We start from the raw sequence: 19,751 nt of genomic DNA on the forward strand, positions 1-19,751 counted from the left end.
AGATTGAAAGATGTTTATGAACTGCTCATTTAGTATCTCCACCACACATTCTGCAACAGCTGCCTTTATACCATTTTCTCCAGTCAGTGTCCTCCTTCCATAATCATTCTTTCTTTTGCTGGCTACATATCGAAAGAACTCCCTAGGATTCTTTTTGGCTTCATTAGTCAACTGCTGTTCATATGTCTCTATAGCTACTCTCACCAACCAACTCACCTTCCTTGCCTGGTCTTTGTAGACCTCATGAAATTGGTTATTTCCGCTTCTCTTATGCTGCCTCCACAATACCCTTTTTCTCTGTATTGCATGCTTAATCTCTTTATTCATCCATCTCACACCTACCTTATTTAACCTTCTCACCTTTGGAATACATTTAGACATACATTGCATCTACAAGACTGTTTTTGAAAATCCCCCAAGCTGATCTCTTTTCCAGCTAAATCCTCATTCCACACTACACCCACAAGCTGTCTTCTGAGCTCTTCATAATCACCCCACTTGTAGTTCCACATTCCTATGATTTCTCAACTATCTCTCGTAAAGTGAAAATCTGATCCTGACAGCCTTTATTTGGCCTGAATCCAGCTTGTTCTATGCCAAGTTTCTCTTCTACAATCCTACTCAACTGTTTCTCAGGTATACTTGCATATATCTTACCAGAAACACTCAGTAATGAAATGTCTCTGTAATTCTCACATTCAGTTTTATTTCCATTTTTTTTATATATGGGTACAATGAGAGCTCTACTCCAATCATCTGGAATTCGTCCCTCTATCCAATCTTCTGAACTATGCAGTGCAGCCACTGTATGACTTTTATACCTATATGCTTGAGCATTTCTAGTCAAATATCATCTACTTCTGCTGCTTTTCCACATTTCAGGCTTTTGATGCATTTTTCTACTTCAAGTATGGATATGTATTCCTATTCCTGACCACATGCCTGGTCAGTATTTTTTACCACTGTGCTGTTATTACTGCTTGTTTATTTAGCAGTTTTTCAAAGTAATTACTCCATACTTCAAGGATATCTTTTTGTCCTGTTTTCATGTCACCTTTATCATCTCTAATTCCTTTTACAGCACTCTTTCTTCCATTTCTGAGCTGCTTCAACAATCGCAAGAATATCTTGCCACCTTCGTGATATTTATTATTATTATTTCGAGCAACTCCAAGGAATCGACAGACTCATCAAGAGAGGCCCTGACATCATGTCAAGAACAACTATTCAACATTCACACAGTATCTATCATACCTCGCCTTGAACTCATTCACAGTTATAGCACCCACAACAGACTCTGGCAGCTTATTCCACTCATTCACCACTCTCCAAGTAAAAAACCTAGCTCTAACACTCTTGCTAACCACATTCTTGTCCAGCTTCCATGTATGGGCCCCTAGTCCTCCCACCACCAGTCCTATTCTTAAAATATCTTCTGAATTAATCTTATTCAAAGAGGTGATATGATTGAATATCTCAATCATATCACCTCTTTTCTGCCTATCAACCAATTTTTGCAACCCACAAATCTTCAACCTGTTCTCATAAGGTTCATTCCATAGACCTGCTATCATCTTTTTACTTGTCTCTGGATTCTCTCCACCTCCTCCCCATCAAGAAGAAACCCTGGTGCCCATATCTGGGCACGGTAATCCAGATGTGGTCTTATCAAGACTCGATACAGAAGAACAATAACTTGTTTGTCTCTGCTTGTTAAAGTATTTTTCAGCAACCAAGTGATTTGATGAGCTGATTTAGCCACTTTTGCGATGTGCCCCCTAAACTTCAACTCCCTATCCACCAACACTCCCAAATCCCTGGCCTCATCAATCTCCTTGAGTACGGTTCCACCAATGTGATATACTGCTGCTAATCGTTTCACCCCAAAATGCATAACCTTACGCTTTGCCACATTAAATCGACATCCATTCTCCTCAGCCCAGAACTCCAATCTATCCAAATCATCTTGCAAAATTTTGACATCCTGTGCACTCACTATTGCTCTACCCAACTTTGCATCATCAGTAAACAAGTGAACACTTCCTCTCAGATCCTTTTCTACATCGTTAATGAACAAATTGTAAAGTAGTGGTCCAAGAACAGAACCCTGCGGCACACCCCTAGTCACAAGCTGTCTTTTTGACTCTACTCCTGAATAAACCACTGATATCTCTCCATCAACCACCCTCCTATCCATCTCACCAAACCTATATCCATCCCCACCCCCATGCTGCAGTTTACTGATTAGAATTCCATGTGATATATTCTGTCAAAGGCCTTAGCAAGGTCCAGTAGAATCACTGTAAACCCATTACCCTTATCCAGTTCAGCCGTCACTGTGTTATAAAACGTGAGCAAGTTACTGAGGCATGATCTACCCTTCACAAAACCATGTTGTACCCCATACAGTATCCCATTTTCATCTATCCAATTCTGTATTTTTCTCTTGACTAATTTCTCCAAGACCTTGACAACGATTCCTGATATGCTAATCCGTCGGTAATTTACAATAGCAGTCTTGGAACCTCCTTTATGCAGTGGAACTATTTTCCCCTCTTTCTACCCCCTCGGGACTAACCCAGACCCGAGACTCAAATTAAACAAAATGGTCACATGTACTGACAATTCTTTAGCCACTTCACGTACGGCAAGAGCTGGTATACCATCCAATCCCACAGATGTATTGACATTGAGGTTTTGTAATAGACTAGTCACCTCCACTTCATTCACCACAATTCCCGTATAATCTATGGGTTCATTCATTCCTGCAATGTCACCACCTGGAAGATATATTCTTGCAAAGTGCTCACTCAGTAATTCAACTGATTTGGTTACCTTCCTACCATCGGCATTCTTTAAAATCATTCTGCCGTATACATTTTTTCTTTTACTTGCAACATATCGAAAAAACTGTTTCGGATTCTCTTTAGCCTGCATGGCTAATGTTCTTTCATAATCCCTTTTTGCTTTTCTTACCACACTCGTTACCCTTCTGGCCTGCACTTTATAATATTCATGTGCCTGCCGGTCACCTTTCTCATTAAATTCCCTCCGTAGTTGTTTCTTTTTTTTTTTGCAGCTTAATGGTGTTATTTATCCATTTAACCCCTACTTGATTTATTATTCGGGCTCTAGGTATACAGTCAGTCATTGCCTCATGCAAACACTTCCTAACCACTTCCCGTGCACTATCAACATCCAACCCTTGCAGTTTTACATGCCATGGCACTGAACCAATCAAACTCCTAAGCTTGTCATACTTACCAGCCCGATAATTCCACATGTACCCTGTCTTAATTGTAAATTCCACACCATTAGCCACCTTCCAAGTCAAGACCCTATGATCACTCTCACCAGTTGGTGACAATATGGTCATATTCGTTAGCCAAATTCTCAGATGCAATTACTAGGTCAAGCACTCTCTGACCCTATTTTCCATTACATGCTGTCGCAGATAGTTATCCCTTAATAATCACATAAAATCCAATTCCTTCATTCCATGTGTCCTCTCCTCTTTCCAATCAATGTTACCATAGTTGAAATCACCCATAATAATTACCCTCCTTCCATTCATTTCTTCTATTTGCTTATGCATACTATCTTCACCATCTATTCCATCACCTGGTCTATAGTAGCACCCAACTGTATATTTTGTTCTGCCAGTTTCAATCTCACACCAAATAGCCTCAAATGAGTTCTTTTCACTATCCTGCGATACAACTTCAATTCTCCTTGGCTGCAGTTCATCAGCTATCATTAATAACACTCCTCCACCCATTTTATTCTCCCTGTCACTCCTGAACACACCATACCCCTCACATTCAATCCCACCAGCTATATCATTCTGTCAGCCATGTTTCGCTAATGCCAATAACCTGTGGCCTGGAAGTGCCATCCAAGGCCAAAAATTCTTCCTTCTTGTTCCTAATACTTCTGGCATTAATATAAATGAATTGCAGAAGCCCATTTGTCCCATCCCTATTTTGATGCCTTATACTAACTATCCCATTCTGATTCATAGTCTATCGTACTTGCTTGGGCATATTACACACATTCATACACTTAACTGTCTCCCTAAAGTCTGCATATCTACACTCCCCCCCCTTACTAACTCGTCTCCCTGATTCTGCACCTCCACTACATTCGACAACACCTTTTCAAGTCTCCATACACCAAATCCATTCAAATGTAAACCATCCATCTTATATAACTCCTTTCACCCATCAAACTCACTCCACACATCCACAGATTCCACACCACTCGTCCTGCATAATTCACGCATAAAGTCATTTGCAATTATGGCCCTCCTTCTATACTCTTCACTGTCATACCACAGGAACACTCACCATCCTAACTCTCTGTCTTCTCTGTTGCTACCTCAAGCAATTCCTTCACATCCTCACTCATAGCCATTTTGGCTCCTTTCAAATGATTTGTACCTGCTACCACTATCAGTTCTTTTACCCGCTGCTTTTGCATTCTAATTGACTCGCTTTCATCCTTAACATTTGCACCAGGTTGGTACGATTTTGTTAAACTCTCAACTAACACACCTCTTACTAAGGAATCTCCATACAACACTCGTGCTTTCATTTTGTTTACACTCACTATCATACTCTTATTTTTTTCTAACATACTTTTGCTGTTTATCAGTCACTATGCTTGGTAAACATTTTTGCTCCATCTGCCGATTTGCACTGTGTATCGCTCTGCATAACCGAGCTATCGCACTGATTGCATCAGTCTCATCATTTTTATTCTCCAATAATTCATTCATTCGTTCTGTATGTTTACCTTCATTCTCGCTTTCAACCATTCTCACGGCTATCTGGTACTACCTCACAAATATCACTATTTTCATGATTCTCACTTTCAACAACGACATCACTCTCATGACCTGAAACACTCTTTAAATCGTCACATTCTTTACACTTTCTGCACACATTCACTCCACTATCGTTTAACCAGACTCCAACCGCTCTCCTCAATGCATACATTTCGCAAACGGTACACTGAATCAAAACCTTTAAATTAAAATTTTTAAGAAAGATGGCGTCCTGGATGCCATCTTTGCTGTATCCCTCTTTATGGGGGCCATGTGCACGATAATCGTATCTAGCAATTTACTAATTAAAATAATCAGAAAACACCCGAAAATCACCCAGACAAGCTAAAATACGAAAGTAAACAAGACTATGTAAATACTATGCAAATTCACCAATTATTACTCAAAATGACACATCTGCTCAGGAGCTCTCCACAAACACTACCAAATAATTAATGCCAGCAGCACCCATGGTTCCCAGGTGGGACCCTCCCAAGTACTAACTGGGCTCAGGTTTGCTTAACTTCAATGATCAGACGAGAACTGGTGCTTCCAAACTGATTTGGCAACTGAGAAAGTAGCACACAGTGTTTAGCTTTCTTACATTTGTCTCTGTATTCTCTAAGAGCACAAGCTGACTTATTGGCCAGGAACTTTTGATATGCTTTCTTCTTTTTCTTCACTGCTTCTTGAACTTCCTGTGTCCACCATGGAGTTCTGATTTTTCTATCCTTGCACACAACGTTACCACATGCCTCTGGCTAAATCAATCAGTGTTTTCTTCAGGGCTTGCCATTGAATCTCCAAGGTTTGGAGATTCAAACTTCTGCTCTCAAACTCTTTCATTTTTTCTTGAATAATATTTGTGTATTTTAGTCTACAGTTTACATCTGAGAGCTGTTCAACTTTTATTCTCTTTAAAACTTTCTTATATGTTTTTCTTTTCAATATGAAATTCAATTTTATCATGCTCAAGACTAAATGGTGATCACTTCCAATTTCAAATCCTCTGTATACTCTTGTGTCCTGAACCAGTGGGAAAATGTCACTGTCAACAATAAAAGTCAATGAGCCTTTTCTTATTTTATGCATCTTCTTTCCACGTGAATATGTCCATATGTTGGGACATTGTGTTAGTAATAACCAGTCCATGTCCTGAGCAGAAATCCAACAGGTATTTGCTATTATTATTAGCTTTGCTCTTTTCTCCAAATTGTTCCAAAATATTTTTGTATGTCTGACAATCATTTCCTACTCTGTTATTTAGATCCCCAACAAGGACCAACTTTTCCTTCTTCATTGTGTTTTTCATTTTGAGGCTTTCTGTAAAGCCTCAAAAAAAATTCTCCACTTCTACCTTACTTGAACCTTATAGGCACAAATAAGTCTCATTGTCCAGTTCCCCATTCTCATATTTGCCCACATCATTCTACTTGAGACTGCCTGCCATTCAAGAAGATTCGCCTGGCATTTAGTGTTGAATACTATGGCTACTCCTTCTTTTCCTTGATTGTCATTGCCTGAATATAACATTTTGTATTTATTGCTCTCAGAAAGATATCACCTTTTTTTTTGTCTTTTTTGTTTCAGTCACCCCTATTATGTCGATCTGGTACTTATCCAATTCCTCAGCTAGCTCCATTTCGTTGCCATTCAAGCTTCTTATGTTGATGGTACTGATTTTGAACTCTGGTATTGTTGAGTTGGGGCAAGTTTTAGGATTTGTTCCAGTAGCTGACTTTTTGCTGTTTGCCCTGGTTCCCTGGTGAAAACAACAGGGGCATTGTTTAACCGGAATTCTATCATGTTGTACCATCATTTGAAATTTTGGTTTAAGCCAATAAGAATACAATTTGGTCAGCTAAATCCCAAATTGCTAGCCCATCCTCATCCGTTCAGTATCCAGGTGGATACCTCGAAGGTAAGGATTGGACATTTGGTCAGAAGCCCTGGCAGTTTCTCTGCATTCCTTCGAAGGCTATGTGGAGGTCTCCTCTCAATTATATAGCTTTGACCCCCTAAGCACCCCTACAATAGAATTAAATAAATCAAATACAGTGGGATTTTCTTATAGATGTTTGGTTGCCTTTCCCATATTACACACAATTTTTGGAATATGATATGGATTAATGGGAAAACATTTTCCAGGAATATTAGTATCACTTTAACTTTGAGGATTGTTTGAAAGATTTATTACCACTTTTTTTTAACATCTAATATAGACTATTTGTTTCATACATTAGTAGATATATGAAAATATTTCTACTAAGCTCTTTGCATTACTGAAAGAGCAAACTTCAGAGTTACTTACAAAGGTGACTTTTTTTTGTTTCCAGAACTACACAGATGTCTATAAATTTCATTGTTTGGTGGTTTAATGCACTGTTCAGACTGGTACAAATTTTGAGGTTAGAAAAGAAAATACTAATGACAAGATTCATTCATTGAGACATTGTCAGGAGAACAATATTAAAATGCACAAAATAAGTGGGAAAAAATTAGACAAAGCCTCAAGTTCTATGAGGTTTTGTAATTACAAAGTAAGTCATTGTTTAGTCCCCACTCTGCAAGTATATGAATTGCCAAAGATTCAAAAACCCAATAATCCTCTTCATCCCACAGTAGATTCTACTGACTTCTCTACTTTAATGCAACTGATTAGTTAACTAAATCCATAACCCCACTTATTGGTCATTCTTCATTTTATATATAAAGAATTCCAGTCATTTGAAATCTTTAATACAAAATTTAATTTTAAATAACAATGATATTATGGTAATCTTTGATGTCACCTCTTTTTACCATTATCCCACTTTGACACTTTAAATTTACTAAAAAAAAAAAAAAAAAATCTCCCCCTTTATATCATTGATCTTTTTAATTTTACCAATCATTCTGGCTACTCCACTTGGAAATGTACCATTTATAAACAGATTGAGGGTACAGCTATGGGCTCTTCCCTTTTTCTGGGAATATATTTTTTCCGGTATTTTTCCACCAAAAAATATCATATGGAAACTATTTTTTATTTTCTTACTAATTTCACAAAAATTCTTTTGTTTCACTTCATCAGGATAATTGCATGAATAAACTAAACTGGAAAACAAGTAATAACAGTTAACTCGAGAGAAAATATTTGAACATGATTAAACAATGGAAAGCATGTATTCACCATTATACTGGCTGCTGTATACTACTGTGAATAGGCAATAAGCAGTCCTAGACAAGAAGCAGCAGTACTAACAGGATGTGGTGGGTTAGTGGACAACCCCAGTAACTCTATAAAATGCCACGGAAGTTCAATGACGGTACTGCATCAAGGTGAGCTTAGGCCGCCTTAAGCCTAAATATAACCTATATTCTCCTTTTTTACATCTCTCCCAAGCTTTTCAAGGAAGACTGACAGTTTGTCAGATAAATGTTGATGTGCTGACAGTAAAGAGAAAATACGATTGAAATCTGATGCTAAAGGACAAGAGAAAAGACTCATGCCAGTTCAGATGAAGCCTGGTCAAACAAGGTCTGCATCCCCAATCAAGCAGTCAGGGTTGGATCGAAAAATCAGCTACTGAAAACAAAGACAAAGAAATCAAATTCAAGTCTGTAAGCAATGGAATATCAATAGGTGCATTGATTGTCTGCACACTATGGGCAACTGGAAAATTGCAGTTTCTTCAAGAAGAAATACAGATGCCACATCTTGGGTATTTCAGAAATGAGATGGACACTGTCAGGAGAAACAAATGGTGGAAGAGTTCTCTGATCAGGAAATGAAAATAAGCATGAAGCAGGCATAGGTTTCCTGCTAAGTAACAAGGCCTGTCGGGCAATGATAGGATACAAACCAATTAGTGAAAGGATAATAGTTGCAAGATTCAGTGCCCAACCATTTAATATTACGACTATTCAAGTATATGCACCTATTGCGGAGAGTGCAGATAAAGACATAGAGAGATTTTACAGATGTCTACAACTAGAAATTGATGATGTGCAAAGCAGGATAAAAATTGATGATGTGCAAAGCAGGATATACTCATCATTGGAGGAGACCGGAATGCAAAGATTGGCAGAAATAACATAGGATGGGAAAATTTGAATGCGGAGAATGAAATGAACATGCAGAGATGCATCTGGAATTTGCCACTGATAATAAACAGGATAACTAATAATTAAGAAATTGACAGCGTACACTAAAAATATAAATTAAAAACAACTTTAATAAATACTTTCCGATATTTCGGCAAGTATTATTCCGATATATATTCCGATATTTCTTCCACCTTATTCTGTGGTGAGTATCCGCCACAGAATAAGGTGGAAGAAAGCCACAGTAATACACCGCAGCAAGTTCAAATATGAAAGACTATTCATGGAATCAGCCTCAGCCCTTAGGAACATGCCAAGCCTCAACAAATTTGGGTGCATAAGACTGCCCCAAATTTGGGAAACATATATCAGAAGAACTTCAGCCCAAAGGCTAATAATTACCAATATAGCCCACCAGGGGGCACCATCAGGACTTTAGGAAAATGGTGACTTCCTCGCTTCATTTCTCATTTGCTGTTATGTAGCACTTGCATGCACCTGTTCTTTATTTTAATTTCCTAAGAAGATGGCAACATGATGTTGCCGAAATATCGGAAAGTATTTATTAAAGTTGTTTTTAATTTATATTTCTAGTGTATGCTGTCAATTCCTTAATTATTAGTTATGTTTAACTACCGTGTAAGCCTTTCAACAAGATAATGAACAAAAGGTTCTAAGGAAGAAGAGGAGGAATTTTGAGTTATTAGTGTAGGCAGTTGACATACAGAAAATAAGAAAAGTAGTCCTTATTTAATATCTAAACAGTGGCATAAGAAATGAATCCCACCAATCATACAGAAACATTTTGGGAAATTTTGGAGAAAAAGGGCAAGGATAATAATTGTAAGTGCCTGCCGGATTTCTGTTCAGGATATGGAATGGTCATTATTTACACCACATTCCAACATAAACATGTGTACAAGTTCATATAGAAGACACATGAAATAAGAAAAGCCTCATTGACTGTTATTCTATAAAACCCCTTTTAATAACATATGCTTTTATCATGTCTCCTCTTTTTTTTTTTTACTTGTTAATTAGTTTTTGAAGTCTACAGACCATGTCTATTCTCATAGGAATCATTCCATAGGCATTGCAACAATCTTTGTCACTTGCGACTGGATCTGCTCCAACACTTAATCCCCAGAGAATTTGGCTGTCCAGATCTGCACACAACAGTTCAGATATTACCTTATTAGAGTGTTATATAGGGGAACAACAACCTCTTTATCCCTGCTTGTTATGTGTTCAACAATCATGTAATCTAATGTGCTGTATTTGCTACCTTTGCAATATGTCCTCTAAATTTCAACTTCCTGTCCACAATCAACCCCCAAGTCCCTTGTCTCATCAGTTTCTTGCAATTCAATTCTATCAATATAGTACACAACTTGTGATCTTTTCCCAAAGTACATCACCTAACACTTGGCCACATTGAACTTGCAGTCATTTACCTTTGCCCATACTGCTATTCTATTTAAGTTTATTTAAGTGTATGTTATCTACATTCTCCTTTATAATCTTGACCAGAGTTTCCCAAACTGTGGTCTGCAGAACACCAGTGTTCCACAGAAGGTGAATAAGTGTCCTGGAATTTGTCATTTTAGTTTTCTAAGCATTTTTCATGAATAAATATTTTATAGTGGAAATATTCTGAGGAGAATAATATTTGTGAATATATTGAAAAGCTCAGACCCAGAACTCCTAATAACATCTGTGTAGCAAATGTTAGTGACCAAGCAGTGTATTTTTAAATATGGAAGTATTCATGAATTATCATTAATTTTCACAATTGAAACCTTTCAACATTAAGAAAGAGAATACTGCTGTTTATGACTGGTCATAAAAATTGCCTGCAAGCGGATTATAACAATGGGTGGCATATCTTCTGTTCTCAAAACTGAAGGAAATGTCATCTGTGTAGCAAATGTCAGTGACCAAGTGGCATATTTTTAAACATGGAAATATTAATGAATTATCGTTAATTTTCACACATCGAAATCTTTCAACAGTCTGGAAAGAGAATACCGCTGTTTATGACCGATCATAAAAATGGCCTGCAAGCCGATTACAACAATGGGCAGCGTATCCTCTGTTCTCAAAACTGAAAGAAATAACATTATGTTGCAAATGTTAGTGACCAATCAACAAGTATAAAGAAAATTTTTCCTCTAAAATTGAAGATCAAGGTAGTCTGTATCCGGTTCTCAAATCTAGTAATACTGAATACCTTCTTTGCAAGTTCGTATTGTAGGGTGAAAGTTTCGAAACCGTAGTGCCGTGATTTTTTAAAAGTAATAGACTTGCAGATTTAAATTTTAATATGAATAAGAGACAAGGGACTTTGTTTAATTTTGGTATTAAGAAAACTTTTATTGAAGGTGTTTGTGATGCAACAGATAGTGAGTCATCCACCACCAGCCTACAAAGCAATCTCCAGGACGTACAAAAGGAAGGGAAAACTACCAGCACACAGTAGAAAAAGTCTGCATTCATTTGTAAGTACTTAATAATAATATTATAAATTTTTGGTGATCAGAATGGGATATGTCAATGAAAATCAGCACAAATGAATTTAATGATGTTTATGTTTAATTAATTAATATTTAATGATTAATTACTGATCAATTAAAAATTAATTAATAATTATTGAGCAATTATTAATTAATACATTACTAAATAACCCAGGTGGCCTGTGAAAATTTCAGGATTTGTGAAGTGTTCCGTCGGAAAAGTTTGGGAAACACTGCTGTTGACTATAGTAGGAACCAATTATATATTTCATCTTTTTGGTCTCTATCTCACACCAAATAGCTTCAATTGAGCTTATGTTTGCATTCCTGTTCACCTGGTGTACTTCTACTCTTTTTGGCTTCAATTTGTCTATCATTAGCAAAGCTCCTTCTCCCATCCTGCTTTCTGCTCTAAAGATATTATATCCTTTGCATTCTATTCCTATATCATCCTCAATTAACAAAGTCTCACTAATGCTTATAACTTTTGGCCAAGTTGGGCTAACCAAATGCCAACAATTTCTCATCCTTATTTTGAATATGTCTGTCCTGCAATATCCTCTTCATCCCATAACCTCCCTTACACCTTGTGTTGCTTAGCCCACTAAAGTTAAGAACCTGTAGTGCTACATTTGGAATCTTATAATCACCCCTCTACTTTCTATCTCTAGGTTGTCTGAACCTATGCTCGTCTGCATCTTCCCTAACCATTTTAGTTTCCCTGTCTCTGTGCTACCAAACTCACCGAACATCTCAAAACTCCTAACCTCAAATCCATTAAATCCCTTCATCCAACTCACTCCACACACATACACCAACTCCACAATCTATGCACTGACTCATTTGCAATTATTGCTCTCCATCTCAGTTTGCCTTTATCAAGCCGTGGCAACAAACTTGTAACTTTTACTTTCTCGCTCTTCTTTTTTTGCATGCACCAACAACTCTTTGATATATTCTTGCATACCACACTTGTCACCCAATTAAATCAATTGTACTAGCCAAAATAAATATCTTTTACCTTTATATGGCATCCTTACTCATCACTAACATACTTAATTTTGGCACTAGGAATACATGATTTTGTCACTCTTAAGCCCTGCTCTAATCAATAAGTCTCCATACAAAGTATGATCCTTATTCTCATTCTTTTGCCCTTTCATACCCTGCTTTCTTTCCCCTTGCATCTCGCCTTTCTTTTGCACCTGTGTCATAATCAGCCAGGCATTTCTCCAACTACTCAGTAACGTTTGTTCTGTGGAGAATGGAGAACTTCACGTAGCTGTGCTATCTTTTCCATTACCATCTAGTTATTCTCCTCATCTTGTCTGTATTAGTCCAGTAAAGTCCCAACTTATCTGGTCACCATGGGAGTAATTTAGACCAACTTTCCCCTTACCCTTTCAGATTTGCAATTATATGGATCTTACAAAGTTTAATGGTGTCCTTTGTCACCATTAATGCCACCCATTGTCCTTTCTGAATGCTTCCATTATTAGAAAGGATAATGGAAGCATTCAGACTCCTGACAGTGCAAAGAAGAGATGCAATCTGCTAAACTTCAAAGTATACATTTATTATACCATTACAGCTGTGATAACTCCATTGTTGCTGTAGGTTTTCTAATACATAAAAAATTAATACTACATAATTATTATTATAAGAATAGCAGAACTAGGAATATCAATTAAAAAAAATTAAAATTTTACAACTTCCTGCCTGAGCTTCGGATTACTCAGTCGAAGAATTTTATGTCAAACCAGAAGAATCTTTAAATTACAATATAGAATTTTATACAGTTATAAAATACCAAAATAGTCGGCTATCTTTTGTATACATTAATGCTAGATGCATCAGGAATAGGAGCAAGTTATTAGCATTGGTAGATGATGTGAAACCGAAAAAATTATAGAAAATTGAATGTGATGGATTCATTTTATTTAGGGGGAGGGGTGCTACTAATGATTGCAGATGAATTAAATCCAACTGGGGTGCTTAAGGGTCAAAGTTGTATAACTGAGAGGAGACCTCCACATAGCCTTTAAAGGAATGCGGAGAACCGACCAGGGCTTCTGACCTAATGTCCAATCCTCACCTTCTCGTGGTGCACCCTGTTGGGTATCTACTTTGATACTGAACGAACGAGGATGGGCTGGCAATTTGGGATTTAGCCGACCAAATTGTATTCTTATTGGTTAAACCAAAATAAAAAATGATGGTACAACATGACAAAATTTCATGCCGGCTGAGGCGTTGCCCGGTTAAACAAGGTCCCCGTTGTTTTCGCCAGGGAACCAGGGCGAACAGCGAAAAGTCAGCTACTGGAACAAATCTGAAAACAAACCCCAACTCAACATCACGAGAGTAGAAAATCGGTACTACTAACATAAGAAGTGTGAATGGCAAAGAAATGGAGCCAGCTGAGGAATTAGATAAGTACCAGATCGACATAATAGGGATGACTGAAACAAAAAAGACCAAAACTGGTGAGATCTTTCTGAGCAATAAATACAAAATGTTATATTCAGGCAATAACAATCAAGGAAAAGAAGGAGTAGCCATAGTATTCAACACAAAATACGAGGCTAATCTTCTTGAATGGCAGTCAGTCTCAAGTAGAGTAATGTGGGCAAATATGAGAATGGGGAACTGGACAATGAGACTTATTTGTGCCTATGGTCCCACAGAAGGTTCTACTAAGGTAGAAGTGGAGGAATTTTTTGAGGCTTTAGAAAAAGCAACTGACACAATGAAAAAGGAAAAGTTGGTCCTTGTTGGGGATCTAAATAGTAGAGTAGGAAATGATTGTGAGACATACAAAAATATTTTGGGAAAATTTGGAGAAAAGAGCAAAGCTAATAATAATGGCAAATATCTGTTGGATTTCTGCTCAGGACATGGACTGGTTATTACTAACACCATGTTCCAACATAAAAATGTGCACAAATTCACATGGAGAGAAGAGGCTAGGAATAAGAAAAGTCTCATTGACTATGTTATTGTTGATAGTGATGTTTTCTCCCTGGTGCAGGACACCAGAGTGTACAGAGGATTTGAAATTGCAGGAATTTGATGATGATGATGATGATTAAATCCAACTGGAGTAAAAATCTCCAAGGATGGTGGTAGTATTGGTAGTACAGGAAATGGATTTGAGGATGCTTGGTGTGGGATAGAGATTAACAGGACCAAATACATAGTTCATGCTGCTATTAAAATAATCTGAAGAGGACTGAATTGCATAGGCATATAAATCTTATGGATACAAAGAACACTCATTATGGGTGATTTCAACTATGAAGATATTAGTTGGAGAGGGGAGAAAGCATACAGGATGAAGATAAATGAATTTATAGCATTACTCAGGGATAACTGCTTTAACAGCATGGATCTGAGAATCTGCCTGTAAATGAGTTGACCATTTGATCTCCTTCATTTGAAGAGAATGGTCTTGTAGTGTTGGCTTGGGAGGTGACATTTAAGTCTCGAGTAAGAATTGACATATGTGCAACTGTAAGTCAGGTGATTTATACTAAACTGAGAAGGCAGTACTTTGCAGTGGTTAAATTCAGCTGGGGCCCTTGAATGCCTTGCCCTTTTTTATGCACCAGGTCTGGAACATTTTTCTGTTTTGTGACTTTTCTCCCTTTATGGTAATTATGCGTACATTACTGTGTTGTTATTCAACAGTTACCTGATTATGAATGCATGATGAAAGGAATGGGGAGGTTTGGAGCTTCCTGTAATGCGTTATCTTAGAGCAATTGACAAGCAAATATTATAGCACAGTGTAGCAGAATTTTGACAGACTTATTGTAATATTTTGTTTTATCTGGTTGGCAACACTGTCAGCAACAGTTAGTAACCAACAATAGAACAGCAGATTAGCAGTTGTTTATCATAGCTCGTGATTGTGAGAAGCACAAAGAAAATCATGTAATATTTTTGTGTGTTTGTGTAGGCCTACTATTTCAACTATGGATAAGTGCATTGGTACTGTCTTTAAACAGAAAAATAGCTCGAATTACAGTGATAATACAAAACGAGTTTGTATTGAAAGTTTGTGTGTAGTTTCTGAAGAGAAAGAAGTCTGTAACGAATCCACAGAAAAACACAGGATTCCCATCAGTTGCAATGTGATAATATTAATACGTTGAACGAAAGGAAAGATTTGCCAACTTGCTGTACACTCGACCAGTGGATAGCATTCAAAGGTAAATACAATTGGTTATTTTGTAAGGATTTTTGGGGTGTATAACATGTGCAGAGGTATAGACCCTAAATGGAAGTTCTTCACTTCAGAGTATTCACTTAGCATCGGTGTGGGTAAGTGGATTAATACGTATTAAAGGGGAAGGATTTAAACAATGCCAACAAAAGCAACTCTGAAAGAAAATTTATGAACATAGAGATACCAAATCTAACAAGTGCAGAAGCAATTATTAGAAGTACAAGTGAGAATTCATTACTACACATTGTAGAAGAACCAGAACTCTTTAGCTCACAAAATCACGTGCAATGTGTTTTGCACTGCGTTATATTGCAAAGCATAATCATCCTTTTGTCGATCATCCAAAATTAATTGATCTTCAGATTCTTAATGATCTAGATGTGGGGCTCTTTACACAGTAATGTGACATGCACTGAGATAGTGAATCATGTTGCAAAAGTTTTGCAACACGATTCATATAATGCTATCTGTAATTATGAAACACAAAATTACAGATAGCATTATAAACCATAGAACCAAAATTTGTACTATTCTGAATGAAAGTACATCCATATCTAACTAGACTGTTCTTACGTACATGGTACAGTAAATGGTGATGTTGCAACGCTATTCTTTGATTTAATTCAATTAGAAAGCATCAAAGCAATGGACATTAAGAACTCACTTATGAAGTGTCTTGAAAGGCATGATCTGAAAAATGAAATCCTGCAAGAAATTCTAATTGGATTATGTACGGATGGGGCCTCAGTTATGCTAGGGAAACAAGCAGTTTGGCAACATTGATGAAAGAGATTTTCCATCAATTTTAACATGACACTGTATAAATCATCACTTAGAACTTGCTGTGCACGATTCAGTGAAAGATGTTGTACGACAACAAATCATTTTTTCTTGATAAGGTATATTCAACTTTTTTAATGTCTGCAAAGAACTTACACGAACTAAGGAAATGTGCAAAACAGTTGTTCTGCAGTCTCACCAAAGTGGGAAAGATGTTGTCAACTCGTTGGGTTGCATGAAGTTTTGGGGCTGTGAATTCTATTTGGAATAACTATGCATCATTGCACAGTTTCTTTACACATGCAGCTCATGATGGAAATAGTAAAGAAAGAGCAGCATTTCAAGGACTAGCGGGTAAACTTGAAGAAACATACTTCATAAACAATTTAGGAATAATGATGGATGCGTTATTTGAGCTTTCTAGCCTCTCAGAATCTTTGCAAAAACAAACTAAGACATTACCTAGAGCAAACCAACTCTTGCATGGAACAAGAGAAGTATTTAAAGATCACAAAGAGAAAGAGGAGGTATTTACTGGAGGGAAGTTCAGAAATGCTATAGAAGCAAATCAATTCAAAGGGGTTCCCTTCAAAGTATTTGGGGGTAGGAACAACACAATGGAAATAAAGGACAATTTTATGAGAGTATAATCACAAATTTGACAAGTTGGTGCATGACAGATAAGGACACAAAGTACTCAGAAATAATGAAAGTAGTTTTTACCTGAGTATTGGCCGGATGATGTTGCCGTGGACTATGGTGAACAAAAATTGAAAGATCTGTGATATCGTAAGGTCATTCAGTCTTATAGGGATTTTAAGCACAGTGGAGGTAAGCATGTGTCAGATGCCATAAAGAAACTTCGAAACAATACCAGTAAGCAATGCAAGTGGGTATTCAGCATTATGAATAATTGTGACACCAAGAAATGTGCTCATGGTTGAACATGTCTCCTATTTGCTGACAGTAAATAATTGTGGTCCACCAATTTCCCAGTGGGATCTTCTTCCACATGTTATTCGCTGGATGTCCCAAGGAAGAAACAGTGCCCTTGGTTATTGTAAAAAGAGACTTGATGCAGAGACAGACAAATAAGGAAGCCTTGTGGAAACTATTGTAGACCACCTGCAACTGTTAACTAAGGTAAGCCCTGATTTGTGCACTCCTGTACATTTCACTAGTTATATTTCAAATTTAATTTACTGATATGAGTAAAGGATATTATTATTATTACCACTTCAGGACCTCATGGAGTCAAAGACTCATCTGGGAGGTCCTTTTATCATACACAGAGCTCATCATACCATGTTTTAAACACATTCAAACTCTTTGCAGACACCACATTCTCAGGCAAGGCATTCCAATCATTCACAACTCTGCACGAAAAAAACCTGCCTCTCACTCCCCTACTCACACCCTCTTTATACAGTTTCCAGGGATGGTTCTCCCCTGATCTCTCACTATTCTCTGTAAAACTTCTCCAGCATTGATCCTATAACAACCCCTTACCAACTTGTAGGTCTATCATATCTCCCCTCTTCCTGCTGTCCACCAGACTCTGCAAATTACATCTTCTCAATCTATCTTCTCCTTTGGACCCTTTCCAACATCTCTTCATCCTTCTGAAAACCCGGTGACCAAATCTGTGCACAATAGTCCATGTGTGGCCCAATCAAAGCCTTATACAACGGATCTCCCTACTTTTACACATCAGTGTCCTCCACTTCATTCCCAGAAGCCTTTGTGTTGTCTTCACAATTTTGGCGATGTGTCCCCTAAATTTTAGATCCTTATCCACTATCACCCCCAGATCTCTTATTTCCTCTACCTCCAACAATATATTCTCACCAAGCATAAATTCTGCATCCCATCTTTGTTTTCCAAATTTTAAAACCTTACATTTTGCAACATTGAACTCACATCCCCATTTCCGTGCCCAATCACTCAATCTATTCAAGTCTTCCTGTAAGGCCACAACATCTTCACTACACTTCATGGTTTGTCCCTACTTTGCATCATCTGCAAACAACTGAATATCTCCATCCAAATCTTCACCTATATCATTAATATACAAGTTAAACAGCAATGGACCTAAAACAGACCCCTGAGGCACGCCATTAGTGACTTTCCTTTTCCTGGATATCGCTCCCCTATACACAACTTGTTGATACCTATCAGATAGCCAGTCTCTAATCCAATGTACTAATCTACTATTGAACCCCATCTGCTCTAGTTTGACTGTCAACTTATCATGAGGTACTCTATCAAAAGCCTTTGTGAAATTCAAGTATATTACTGTGTATCTTTCCCATCTGTCCAAGGAAGCAGTCACTTTATTGTAATAAATAAGTAGATTACTAAAACATGACCTCCCTTTAGCAAATCCATGCTGTCCATCAAAGATAATACCATTGTTATCAATCCAACTCTGGATCCTAGTTCTCACAAGCTTCTCCAACAACTTAACCACAACACCTGACACACAGATAGGCCTATCGTTTGATGCTTGAGTTCGATCACCTTCTTTATGAAGTGGCACAATCTTGCTCTCCTTCCACTCCTTAGGAACTTGACCGAGTGCAAGACTCATATTAAAAAAATTTCAAGGCAGATGTCAACTCCCTTGCACATTCTTTCAGAATACGTGGTGATATATTATCAAGTCCCACAGACTTATTAACATCTAGTTTACTCAACTCCCCATACACCTCTTGCTCACCTACAGTCAGTCTCTCCTCCCCATCATCAACTGCTCTCAATCCCTCCATGAAGTCACATTCACAAAATTGAAAGATGTTTATGAACTGCTCATTTAGTATCTTCACCACACATTCTGCAACAGCTGTCTTTATACCATTTTCTCCAATTAATGTCATCCTTCCATATTTATTCTTTCTTTTGCTGGCTACATATCGAAAGAACTCCTTAGGATTCTGCCAACTGCTGTTCATACCTCTCTTTAGCTATCGTCACCAACCAAGTCACCCTCCTTGCTTGGTCTTTGTAGACCTCATGGAATTGGTCATTTCCACTTCTCTTATGTTTGTCTAACTTTAAAAAGTACAGTATTATTTTACAGCATATTCATTCAAATATCAATAAGATAATAATTGTTCAATGTTTCTACCATCTAAATAAGTTAAATTAGAAATTTATTAAGCAATTTGTGTTGTTTATTTCATCATTATTGTATTTCTTTTCTGCATTTACGTAACAAGTTGAATATGCGTACTGTTTTTTTCATCGCTCATATAACCAAATGCTATCTTAAATTGAATTATTTTTTAATATGTTAGAAGTATTATATTAATTTGTA

The 19,751-nt window shown here is 37.3% G+C and overlaps 1 protein-coding gene and 1 pseudogene across 1 annotated transcript in view; one reads left to right on the plus strand and one right to left on the minus strand.

Moving 5' to 3' along the window:
• Positions 1–19,751, plus strand: part of LOC150094013 (uncharacterized) — a 286,529-nt gene that overhangs the window by 181,952 nt on the left and 84,826 nt on the right. The window lies entirely within an intron of this gene.
• LOC150094014 (5S ribosomal RNA) lies at positions 5,282–5,399 on the minus strand (annotated as a pseudogene).

This window comes from Typopeltis vanoorti, chromosome 23 (assembly GCF_054136105.1).
Source record: "Typopeltis vanoorti isolate ZY-2024b chromosome 23, IOZ_Tvanoo_1.0, whole genome shotgun sequence".
NCBI classification, from domain to species: domain Eukaryota; kingdom Metazoa; phylum Arthropoda; class Arachnida; order Uropygi; family Thelyphonidae; genus Typopeltis; species Typopeltis vanoorti.